The sequence below is a fragment of the Camelus bactrianus genome, chromosome 19 (genome assembly GCF_048773025.1).
Source record: "Camelus bactrianus isolate YW-2024 breed Bactrian camel chromosome 19, ASM4877302v1, whole genome shotgun sequence".
Lineage (NCBI taxonomy): Eukaryota > Metazoa > Chordata > Mammalia > Artiodactyla > Camelidae > Camelus > Camelus bactrianus.
In genome coordinates, this window is record NC_133557.1 from 41,503,812 (window position 1) to 41,516,326 (window position 12,515).

At 36.2% G+C, this 12,515-nt stretch overlaps 1 protein-coding gene across 7 annotated transcripts in view; it reads left to right on the forward strand.

The window, feature by feature from the left end:
- The window catches only part of TASP1 (taspase 1), a 261,040-nt gene that overhangs the window by 21,029 nt on the left and 227,496 nt on the right, over positions 1–12,515 (forward strand). Inside the window, exon 1 of one of the 7 annotated variants that reach the window (XM_074347864.1) lies at positions 1,019–1,174. The exons of the other annotated variants lie outside the window; for them this stretch is intronic. The gene's annotated coding sequence lies outside the window, so the exon portion shown is untranslated. Of the gene's footprint in view, positions 1–1,018; positions 1,175–12,515 lie in introns of those variants that run through there. 7 annotated transcript variants of the gene reach the window in all.

Here is a 12,515-nt window from a genome sequence, read left to right on the forward strand (position 1 = left end):
GGCTGTGTACTTCTGGCTGGAATTGCTTGTGTGCCTCAGCGGGTGGGAGAGCATCTAAGGCCTGCCAGTCCTTGAGATGCTCATGAGTGGTCATGAAGATGGTGTGGCTTGCTGCTGGGTTAGGGGTGTATCTAGGATGAAAGGGAACACTGGTAAGATCTGATACGACCCTCTTTCTCTCATCAAGCCTGTAGCAAGTCGCTTGTGGGGTTTCTTTGTAAGTAGCTGCCGAACCACACCTGCTCCCTACCTCACTTCTGTGTTGGGTTTTTGTTGCAAAAAAGTTGGAGGCATCTGCTTTATAGTCGTTTATGTTTATTTGAGAGGTTAAGAATTATTTAAGTAGGTGAGCATCTCCCTCCTGCACATTTTTTGCTTTGCAGAAATAATCTTTTCCTAAGCAGAGGGTGGCTGAGTATTTCAGTGGGTTAGTGAGTTATTTCAGTGGGTTCTTCCTCCTCTTCCCTCCCCGATAGGGCTGAACACATTGGAAAGACCACCAGTTGCATTTAGCTCACAGATACACAAGGGCCCGTTAACCATGAGCCTGAGGAGTCCAGTTTTAGATCTACTACCCTTGAAAGTCTCATTTTCTCTTCCATTGGTAATATCTTTTATTCTCTGTAATGGCAGGGGAGGTCCTGTTTTTGTGTATGTGATGGAAGGAGTTTTACCTTCTTTCCTCTGCAGTACTTAAAATGTTTTCATAGCATGAAATTTGGATTTTGACTTCTGATGCTCCCCCCCCCTTTTTTTAATCCAACTTGGTGTCATTGATTATTTCAGTCAAAGACCCTATTTTGCTGTCTGTTTAGCAGTGTTTCCAGTGGTGCTTCAGTATTTCTGTGTGTTCCAGCTGTTTATAGAGTCTTTATGTTTCTCTGCATTTTTTGTTTTATTTTTTGAGGTGTACACACACAGTTACACTTCATGGAGTTGCATCCAGCCAAGTGTCCATGTTCTTCTTGTGAAGAGGCAGAGAAAAACACCTCTCCCAAGAGTTTCCACCTTCTGACCAAGGGAAATGTGTCCTGAAGATCTGTACGCAGATGGGAGGCCACTTGTTTGCTTGCTCTGCTGCTAGAGCATTGATTTAATTAGAAGACAGGCTGTGGGTGGCCAAGTGCAGACAAAGAAGCACCAGACAGAGCCCAGTTAGCCTGGGACAGTAAAAGTAAGTTACACTCTTTCTAAACCACTGTTTTTTGAGTACTGACGCTGGTTCTTGCCTTTAGTGCTAAGGGGCAACTTGCAACTTACTGTCTGTGTTCACACGTTAGGTGCATCTGTTCTTTTTCTAAGACTCTAGAGATGAAACGTGCCCTCCAGCACAGAAGTACCTGCTTAATGGAAAAGCAGTGTTTTTTTTTTTTTTTCTTTTAATTTTTTTTTTTTTAGAATAAAAAGAAAATGGAATCAATGATCACATTCTAGATTTTTACGCTGCATCAAAGCTGTATATTAGCTTTTGAATACAGGACCTCATGCATGCTAAGCGTTAGCTCAACCATTGAGCTGTACCCTCCTGCCTCTGTATGTTAGCTTTTGACCTGGCTTTAAACACTCAAATACAGTGCTTGTTATGTTTTAACAGCACAGAGCTTCGTACTGATGGGGACCTGGAAACATTTTTACCCTTTTCCAGCCATTTCTTGATGAGTTGTGTGGACCTTACTAGATGAATTCATCTTGGCTGAATCTGGTAGAAGATACAGTCCAAGAGCAGACTTAGCAGTTCCTAAGGAGCTTGTAGCTTTATATATGAACCCCTATTCCACTGTGGGAGTTACTACTCTCCAAGAATATTCTACAGTTTAGGATTCAGTTTTGTGCTGCTTAAAGCTACGTTTGCTAGTGTGGTGGAGTTGGTGGTAATTCTGTGTTTTGGTTATGTGGCAGCAATTTAGACTTTTGGATTGAGCCTAAAATGTCTTTTTGTTCAAAATTAATAAAGATATTAGATTCATTGGCCCTTGGGATTTATAGTGTTGTAATTATTGAATCATTGTGTGTATGTGTGTGTGTGTGTGTGTGTTTGAATCTGTATCATTTGAAGCATCAATTTTATAATCTAAAATCTGTTTTTGTTTTCTTGCTTTTGGTAATGAAGGGCTAGGCTAAGAAGATTTTTCTGTGTTCAGCAAAATCACAGGCTGATACCATGAAGGTCAACTGAAAGACAGCCTTTGATTTGAAGTTTTTGTCTATCTCTCAAATGTGGGCATTTATGCCAAATTTGGAAAAGAATGAGGAAGAAACTTAAGTTACATGATTTTTAGGAATCTCATTGAGATCATATCCTAAATCTTGCTCCAAAGCAAAATAAAACATTAATTTTTTTCATTCATTCTCTTTGTCTTCCTGTCATCTAATTTTTATGTGTATATCAGACTACCTAAGAGTTAGAATAATGAAGGATTGCATCTCACTGTAGCAGAACAAACAGCTTAAAATTGAATCCTAGGCATCCCAGTTGACAAAGTTCTTTGGCCATTCCCACTACCAGGGAGCTTTTCCTGGCAGTCATTCTCACTTGGGGTCCAGCCTCTTACTGGTATATGCATTTTCTGATAGCTCTTGACGTGCATTTAACATAGGGCATCGACGCTATAACACTTCAGAGGCTTCTCAGAAAATTCAGAGTGGGGAACTTATTTATATTTTCCTCTTTTGGAGTGTGTGCAGATGTTAACATTTTCTAGTGGGTTGGAAGTCTGAAATAAAAAGCATTGTTATAAGTTACTTCTTCTAAGTTAGTAATACCCTTCTCTCCCCTCCATTTCTGACCACGTCCTCACTCACATTTGATAGAAGGATGATTTATGTCATTATAATTCCGTGGTCTGTTAGGTTCTTTTTGAGTGATATTTCTATATTATTGTCAACATGGTTAAAAGGTGTAATTATTTAGGTTGAAGGGAAGTATAAGTGGATGCCAAATTTGGCTTTACTAGAGAAACAGCTACATTTTTCTTTTCTATTGTAGCTCATGTGGAAAGGACAATTTCAGGTACCATGTGTGCTAATGTCTTCCTGGACATCGTAGAGAATCCAACTAAAACACAGTTTAAAACTATTTCAGATGTGCAAGTCTGTGGACGCCAATATTTTATTGTAGAGATTGTGTTACGTTTGACAAGAAACTCTTTGCAATTCTGTGGCTTTCAATTTTATAAAAAAAACCCATGAAAATAAACTGCTGTGATGTCATTTTTATGCTTAATGATATTATGTGTTTATTTGAAAATTAGGCAGATTAGTAATAGAAAGGAGGTAGGCAGTGCTCTTTTTTTATTAAAATACTTTTAATAATAAAAACGTGTTCCTGTTTTTTTTTGATAGAATATTGTATGCCAGGTCAGCAAATGCTCTAAAACAAACAGCAATATTAGTTGCATTTATTCTGACATTTCCAAAAAGTTTGGACACTTCAAGATCATTAAAAAATCTTAGTTCCTAATACAGATGCTGTTGTGTGTTAGGTTTTTTTTTTTTTTAACATAAAGTATGTTTTTTTTTTTGTGTGTGTGTGTAATTGAACAGTTAAAAGAATGAACTGTCACAAATACTAAAATTGGGTATTCAACATACTATATTTGACTCAAGTATTCACAGAGTGTGATGCAAACAAATGTTCTCTCAACTTATATCCAGGATGGCTAAAATATTACTTTAACACATGTTAAAAGTGGAACACTGTAACTATTTGGCTAGATACAATTCCGGGCTGTCTGAGTTGAGTAATTTCCTCAGGCATTTCTACTTTGATCAACCACGGCACGAACTTTTAGCATGTCTGTAAAGCAGCCAGTGCATCTGTAAATATGTCCTGAGGTAGACAGAAAAGAGAGAATGCCAGAAAAGAAAGAATACTTTCTGTCATTAAGGAGCAGTTACAGAATGAAAATGGAAAGTTTTAGTTTCCCTAGGAGCTCTTTTTAGATAATTGAGCCTCTGATGTCTAAGTATGCCCTGTGGTTCTGTATTAATGAATGAAAGATACTTCATTTGGGCCTAGTGAAAATGTTTTCTGACTAACTCTGCTGGAATCTATTGGTTAGAGTCCATTAATTCTTAAACTTTCCAGTCTTCATTAGTGTGATATTATTCAGCTAAAAACCTAAATGTAAACAATAGTATGTATCTCAGTAAATCATATTTTAATTGTTCATAACTAATATTTGGGTGACAGTGTTACTCTATGACCCTGTTTTAGAGACTAACTCTTAAGAACGGGCAGCACCACTGCAGAAGTAATCCCTTTGTTTTCAGCACATGGATGAAAATAGGCTTTCTGGGCTTCTTCTTCAGTGACCTGAAAATGGACTTGCAAATAGCTAATGGTTTCTATACACAAACTAAGATTATTTATAATGGTGAATCCCCCTCTTGGACGGAACATGTTCCTATCACGTGGCTACAACTTCCCTGGAGATCTTTTAAGCTGTGGTAATCAACTACTTGCAAACTGGATGTTAAGTTGGATGATCTGTCTAGCTTCTTTCTGACCTTGTTTTCTGTTGTCCAGTGATAACAGATACCATGACTTCCAATTAGCTCCAATTGTGAAAATTCAGCTTTTTAAGTTAACATTGTACTAAACATTAGGAGGAACCCATGCTCTTCTTGTGATTTCTACATTGCAGGTCTCTGTTACTGTCCACATTCTGCAATTAGTCAGCCATGGAAAACAAGGCTAACACAGTTAAGTAGAATTTACTAATAGTAAAAAAAGTTTTAGTGTAGTTTCATCCTCTTCATTTCAGAACTAGACAAGGGCATTATAACTGGTAGATTTACACTCTTCAAGTACATTCCCTGTAACCTAAGAGAGGTGCAGAGAAATGGCGAAGTGGCAGAGCTGGGGAGGAAGGTGGAAAGGCAAGGCCTGGGTGAGCTCATGTGACCTTCACGGACAGATACTTGAGCAGACTGCTAGGTTGGTTACCTCGTTGCTGTTTCTCTGTTTACCTAGGAAATTTTTTTCTTGTAAATATTGTCCACCTGAATGCCATAATTTCTTCAAAATTTACTACTTGTTTAATTTCAAATGCCTATTGCCTTGAATTTAAAATCACTTTAGCTATCACCAAGAACCTAAGAGCCAACTTTTACAAAAAATCTGGTGTCTAATTTATAGATAGAAGATTCTCACTATCCTTTATTTTACCTGATTATCCTTTGTCATTTTTTTGCATGTTACCTCAACATTGATATTCCCCCCTCTCATGTAACTGTATACATTTTATGTGTTTGGGTTTTCTTGGTTTGTTTGTTTTGCTCCAAGTTACTAACTCCAAAGAGAATGCTCTGTTTTTTCTTATCATTTTGATAATGGCAGTTCACCATTGGATGAAATTGCAGGTGAAGTTGTCTATACGAATGGTGATCATGGTAGTCTTGAGAAAAAGATCATATTTCATCATTCTTCTTGTGGATTCTGGGTAGAAAACTTATCTGACTTGTTTTGGAGAAGCAAAAAAGTATTACAAATTCTAATTGTCATAGTCAGAAGATACGTGGCTTTTCTGACCACCAACCTGGCTGTTAGTAAAGTGTGTTGACACACGGTAGTTAGTCTACAGCACAGATTAAATGGCTTGCTTTATTTATCGTTCTTGTTTAATTGGCAGGAAGTAAGAATATTCAGTATTTTAAATATTTAACTAAGCATGAGAATGAAATCATGATTTGATATTAGGACTGACATTTGTGTCAGAGAGCTGCTTTGCCTGAAATCTGTATTGTGTGGAAAACTGAAGACTTAAGCAAAGCTCAGAGTTTGCATCTGGAGAAATAGGAGACCTTATTAACCTTTACAAAGCGATGTAGGCCAGAGGTTGCAGAAGAGACAGTTTACAGATGTGTGTTGATTGGCCCATAGACTAGTTCTTAAAAATTGGAATTTGTTGCCAACATTTGAAAACCAAGAGACTCATAAAAATCTGGATTTCTAATTTCTGAAAAAAAGAGAGAACTGGCCATATGGAGCATGCATTCTCTCAGGGTTGCAGTATGCCAGGGCTGAGTGACAGCTGTCCCTTTTGAGTATAGGAAGCTGTGTAAACAAGACTATATTTCAGCTTAAGGTACAGCTGAAAATAAGGCTTGGACACTTATGCCAACTTTTTTCTTGTTGGAAGGGCTGAAAAAATGAACTGATGATTTGATTGGCATCAGTTTATTGCTCTAGAGGTTGCAAATTGTTGCAACAGAGATTCCTACCAAAAGTAAGAGTAAGACTGGAATGAACTTTGATTTGCTTTTTTAAAATTGGAATTGGAGTAAAGTATTAACTTATTATTTTGCAAATGAACTTCAAATCAAACTAAAGACTTTTCAAAAAATTTCCCATTAAAGCAGTTTGAACCAGGACCAAAGTATATCACTCCAAAGAGTTTGAACTGGAGCTAAAGCAAATCAAAATACTCTGTGACCTGACTAAGCTTGAACTAAATTGTTCCTTTATTTACTTCCAGTCCCAGAAGTAAAATATTATTTTCAGTGCTTGTGGTGAAGAATGTACCAGAAATGACCATAAGTACAAGCATATTACCGATTTCCAAACTTTGTCTTGCTAACCTCCTAAAGGATATTTAGCTTCCAACATCAGTTGTATTATCTTGATTCCACTACTTCTTAACAGAAAACACACAAAGAAAAATCAATGATTTGTGCGTAATATTTGTGGTAGTATCTGTGATGATTATCTGGAAACCTTTGTATGTCCTTTTTGCCAGGGACTCTCTCACGTTTTATTATTTTTTTCCAGTTCATCTAATTTTTTTTTTCTAGCAAAAGTTGAATCCCAGCTCCTGGAGTGGTTATCTTTGGTAGCCTCTCATGGCTCATTGTGCTTTCTTACTCTCTACCTCTTCTGTGCTGCTGCTGATAGATGCCTTTACAAGCCTCCTCAAGGTGGGGTTCAAGGAGAGAGTGAAGTTAAGCAGCTTGTGAGGTTCATTTAGGTTAGAATTTCTCAAGGTGAGGGCCAGGGTCCAGCGGATCAGAATCCCTTGAGGTAGCTTGTGCAAGTGCAATGTAGAGTCCCTGTCTTCACCTCACATGACCTAACTCAGAGTCTTTGGGAGGAAGAACCTGGAAATTTTCATCTTTTTGATTTTGTTTTGAAGTTTTAATTTTGAGATAATTGTAGATTCACATGCAGTTGTAAGAAATGATACAGAGAGATCTTTTAGGTCCTGTAACCCAACAATGGTAACTTTTTTATAAATTTGCAGTTAATATTTTATTTTAAAAAATTTACATTATAGTTTCAAAACTTTTTATTGAAGTGTGGTATACATAGAGAAAAGCATACAGATTCATGGTAAGGGGACAGCTCCTTGAATTTTTCACAGTGAAGCAGCACCCAGATCAGGAAACAGAACATTTGCAACCCTCTAGAAGGCCCCTTCTGCCCCTTCCAGTCACTCCAGGGTAAAGCCTGTTCTGAAATGGAATCATGCAGTATGTATTCTTTTGTGTCTGCCTTTTTTTGTTTAAATTACATTTAAAATTAATTATTTTAAATAATTGAAATAATTTTGTTTAATTGAGGTGAAATTCATAGAACACACAATTAGTCATTTTAAAGTAAACAATTAAGTGGAATTTAAATATTCATAATATGGTGCTATCACCACCTCTGTCTTGTTTCAAAATATTTTTCTCTCCCTGAAGGGAACCCTGTACCTATTAAGCAGTTGCTCTGTATTCCGTCCTCCCCCAATCCCTGGCAACCATCAATCTGCTTTCTGTTTCCCTGGATTTACCTATTGGTATTTCATGTAAATGGAACCATACAACATGTGACTTTTTTGTGTCCCACTTCTTTCACTTAGCATTATGTCTTCAAGGTTCATCCACACTGTAGCATGTATCAGTTCTTCATTTCTTTTTGTGGCATGTTACTCAACATTATTCGTGTATATGTTTCAATTTGTTTATTCATCTACTGATGGGCATTTGGGTGTTTTCCACTCTTTTGCTATGAATAGTGTTTGCTATGAATAGTGTTTGCTATGAATATGAACACGTTGCTGTGAGCATTCCTGTACAAGTGTTTGTTTCAGCATCAAATTGATCGGTTATGTGCTAATTCTATGTTTAACTTGTTGCGAAATCACCAAACTATTTCTACAACATCTGAACCATCTTACATTACCAACAGCAATGTACAAGTGTTACAGTTTCTCTAGGTTCTTGCTAGCACTTATTTTTTGTTTTTGTGATTATAACCATCCTCATGGGTATGAAGTGGTACCTCATTGTGATTATGAATTATTTCTCTATGAATAATGATGTTAAATATTTTTTCATGTGCTTGCTGACCATCTGTATATATCGTCTTCAGAGAAATGTCTATTGACATCTATTCAAGTCCTTTGCTCATTTTTAAATTGAGTTTTTTTTGGTTATTGTCATTGAAAGTTATAGGAGTTCTTCATATATTGTGAATACTATACTACTTTTGCATTTCTCTGTAAGTCTGAAATTACATCAAAAGAAAGAAAAAGGAAAAGTAAATTGTAACTACCCCTGTGGTTTTCTTGTCTCCCCCTTAAAGAAGCCCTCTTACTGTGCCCAGTACTTCCCATCTCCTGTTTCACTTTTCTCCATCATATTTACTGCTATCTAATATGCCATCTAACTTATTTAATTTCTTATTGTCTGTCTTCTTTACCTAGAATTGAGGCTCCATGTGGGCAAGGATATTTTTCTGTTTTGTTCACTGCTGTATCTACAGGGGTTAGGTCAAGGATTAGTAAACCATGGCCTGAAAGCCAAATCTGGACTGTTGCCTGTTTTTGAATGACCTGCAAACTAAGAATGATTTTTCCTTTTCAAAATGGTTGGAAAAAAGTCAAAAGAAGAATAATATTTCATAACACTGGAAAACTATATGAAATTCAAATTTCAGTGTTTGTAAATAAAGTTTTATTGGAACACAGCCATGCTTATTCTTTTGGGTGTTTTCTCTGGCTCTTTTCATGCTACAAAGGCAGAGTTGAGTAGCTATAGAATTGTCTGTGTGGCCTGCAAAGCCAGAACTGTATAACATATGTGGCTCTTTACAGAAAAGATTTGCCTGGCATATAGATGTCCAATAAATATTTGTTGAATGAATGAATCTTAACCTACACCACCACAGAGGAATCTAAATTGGCAATCTTTCAACAGCCCAGTTCTTAAAAATTTGAGCTTCATCAACTGCTTAATAAAAAAAATCCCCAAATGAGTTTCTGGTAATACATTTTCACTGGCTTCCATTCATCCTATAAATAGTGAGAATTGTTGATGAAATACCAGGGAATTTGTAATTCTTAGGATAACGTCAGGTAGGATAGGTTTATTGTACAAGTCTTTACCGGTGTTAGTTTGAAGACTATAACAATATGGGGTATACATCGTGTTTTTATTACTCTATTTAAAAAAGATTCAAGAAATAGTTTGTTTCAAAAGATATTTGGTTTTTCCCTCTTTCTCATCAGTTTCAGATTAATACAGCTACCTGCTTATTAATCAAGGCAGTAATTAAAATAATTTTCATATCTTAGCATACTTCATTTTGAATAGGAAAGTGTATTGTTACATAATTTCATTCCTCTGTTGAATTTGCCCTTGAATAGCAGTGTATGAGTACTAACATATTAGCAATTTCCTGCAAATGTCTAACTTCTCCTTAAAGGAAGATTGGAAATTGGACAAACATAAATCATTTTATATAAAAATGATTTTATAATGTGACAGTCTAGTTTTTGTACAACATTTGAAAATTAAATTGTGTGCATCTGTAAAAGCTGTTAATAGAGGTCTCATAATAGATCCCCAGAGGTACAGTATACCCCATAGCCTTGCAAACAGTTCTTATTTTATTTTATGCTTTCAGCAGAGGACATTAAATGGGTAATACAGGTTGTGGTTTATAGTGAAAGAGTAATGCTTTGCAGATCTTTACCTTGGCTTGGTGTTTCCAAATTTCATTAATAAGAAAGGGTTTCCATATCATGGTGGGGGTGTAGCTCCTGACTCGCCTCTTGGCCTTCCTACCCTGTCTTTGCTGGGTTAAGCAGTCAAAAGGATCTTTCTTTTTAAAGCATTGTCTCCTTTGAAAGTTATAAATAAGCTTAAAAATATTTTGCTTTTAAAATGTTATCTTTTAGAAACTGAAAATTCTGTTGCCTGAATTTATTTAATTTCTTTTGTTTCAATTATGAAAAGACTGGATTCTTAATGCTCTATTACATTTTCCTGGCATTTCTCTGTAGAAATAACCTGCAAAAATCAATAAGCATTCACTTGCTTCAGGGATCATCCTTCACATTGAGCAGTTATTCTGTTTATATCTATTTGTGATTAACTCCCGTTCATTCTTCAAATATTTATTGAGTACCTACTGTGTGCTAAGCATTACTTTAGACACTGGGATACAACACCTCAAAATACAAATTATTGTACTTAAGGAGCTTACATTCTGTGGGGAGAATTAGACAATCATATATAATGTCAAGTAACAAAAAGTACCATAAAGAAGAATAAGATAGTAAGAGAAAAAAAAGGTTGGGGAAGTGCTGTCAGTGAGGGGAGGACCGACTCGCCCATTAGATGGCTCTTGAGCAGAGACTTGAAGGAAATGGGGGAGAAATCCAGGCAAGGATGTTGGAGAAGGGAGTTTTGGATTTGAAAGAAAAGTACCCCATTGTCCCTTCTTACTCTGTTTTCTTCTTTCTAATACTTATGACCATGGGGCATCAGCTATTTATACATACATACAAGCATGTGTGTGTTTCTATATACACACATGCAGTCTTTTATTTGTTGACCCTTTCCCTTACTATAATCACTCACTAAGCTTAGCATTTCAAAATATAAAAGCCCTAAGGTGGGTGTGTTCCTCTTGTGCTCAGGAGTTGCAAGGAGATTGTGTGGCTGGTTCATAGTAAGGGAGAGGGAGAGGGGCCAGGTCATGTAGGGCCTGTAAACTCTGCAAATTAGGAGTTCAGATTTTATTCTAAGTATGATGGGAAACCATTGCAACTTTTTAAATAGGGGAACAACAGGATTTAAACAGATTGCTAACTTCTGATTGGACATAATGATTGCTAGTTTTACAAAATGATTCAAGTCAGAAAATCAATAACAAATGACCATTTAAACAGCTTATGTTGGGGGAGGGTAGATCTCAGTGGTAGAGTGTGTGCTTAGCATGCACAAGGTCCTGGGTTCAATCCCCAGTACCTCCATTAAAAAAAATTAAAAGAATAAAAAGCTTATGTATATTATAAGGGGAAAGTTAATATATGGGGAGGTCAGTTTATACCAGGTGATAGGTATACTTTATTGCCGGTTTTATTGAAATATAATTTATATACAATAAAATTCACCAATTTTAAGTGTACAATTTGATGAGTTTTGACAAATGTATACAATAATGTAGAATCAATACAATCTTGAAATATAACATTTCTGTCACCTCCAGAATAAGCTCATAATGCCTGTCTGCAGTGGATCCCCTCCTCTCAGTGGCCCCTGGCAACTACTATCTGCTTTTTATCATAATTTTTTATTGTATACATATATATTTTATCGAAGTATAGTCAGTTTACAATGTTGTGTTAATTTCTAGTGTACAGCACAATGCTTTAGTCATACATGAACATACATATAATCGTTTTCATATTCTTTTTCACCATAAGTTACTACAAGATATTGATTGTAGTTTCCTGTGCTATACAGTATGAACTTGTTGTTTATCTAATGAACCTATATTGACACATTATTATTAACAAAAGTTCATACTTTATTCAGATTTCCCTAGTTTTACCTGATATTAAAACTGTTTTTTGTTCCAAAGTGTTTTCTACCTTAGATTATTGTATTTTTCATCTCAAGAAGTTTGATTTTTTTTTGTAACTTCCTTTTCTTTCCTCCTTAACTTCATGTTCTTCTGCACATACTTGAACATATAGAGTGTGTTTATGAAAGCTAGTTTAACATTGTTAATTGATATTAGAATTGTTTGCTAATCCTGTCTGTGTCATTTCTGGGTCTGTTTTGTTTGGTAATTTCTTCAGGTTATGAGCCATAAGTTTTTGCTCATTTGCATGTCTGGTCATCTTTGATACTGTACTCAACATTGTGAATTTTACTTTTTGAGAGTTAGATATTGTGGTATTTTTTCAAATATTATAGGACTTTGTTCTGGGACACTGTTGTTAAAGTCATTTTGATCCTTTTGAGGCTGCTTTAAACCGCTGTTAGTGCTGGTCTGGAGTAGCCGCCTTTTTTGGGCTGACTTGACTCAATTCTGGACTTCAGCTCCTGACTTTGCCTGATATCCTCCCTCTGGCCGATGGGAACGTCTGTGTGAGCTCCAGAAATTGTTTAGCTTACTCTTTTCCAGAGGTTCTTGGGCTGTGGTAGCTTCCTCACAGTACCCTGTACTGCATATTCTAGCCTTCCCCACCTCCTTGAGCACAACGTTTTCTCCTTCCCTGTGGAGGAATGTTGGC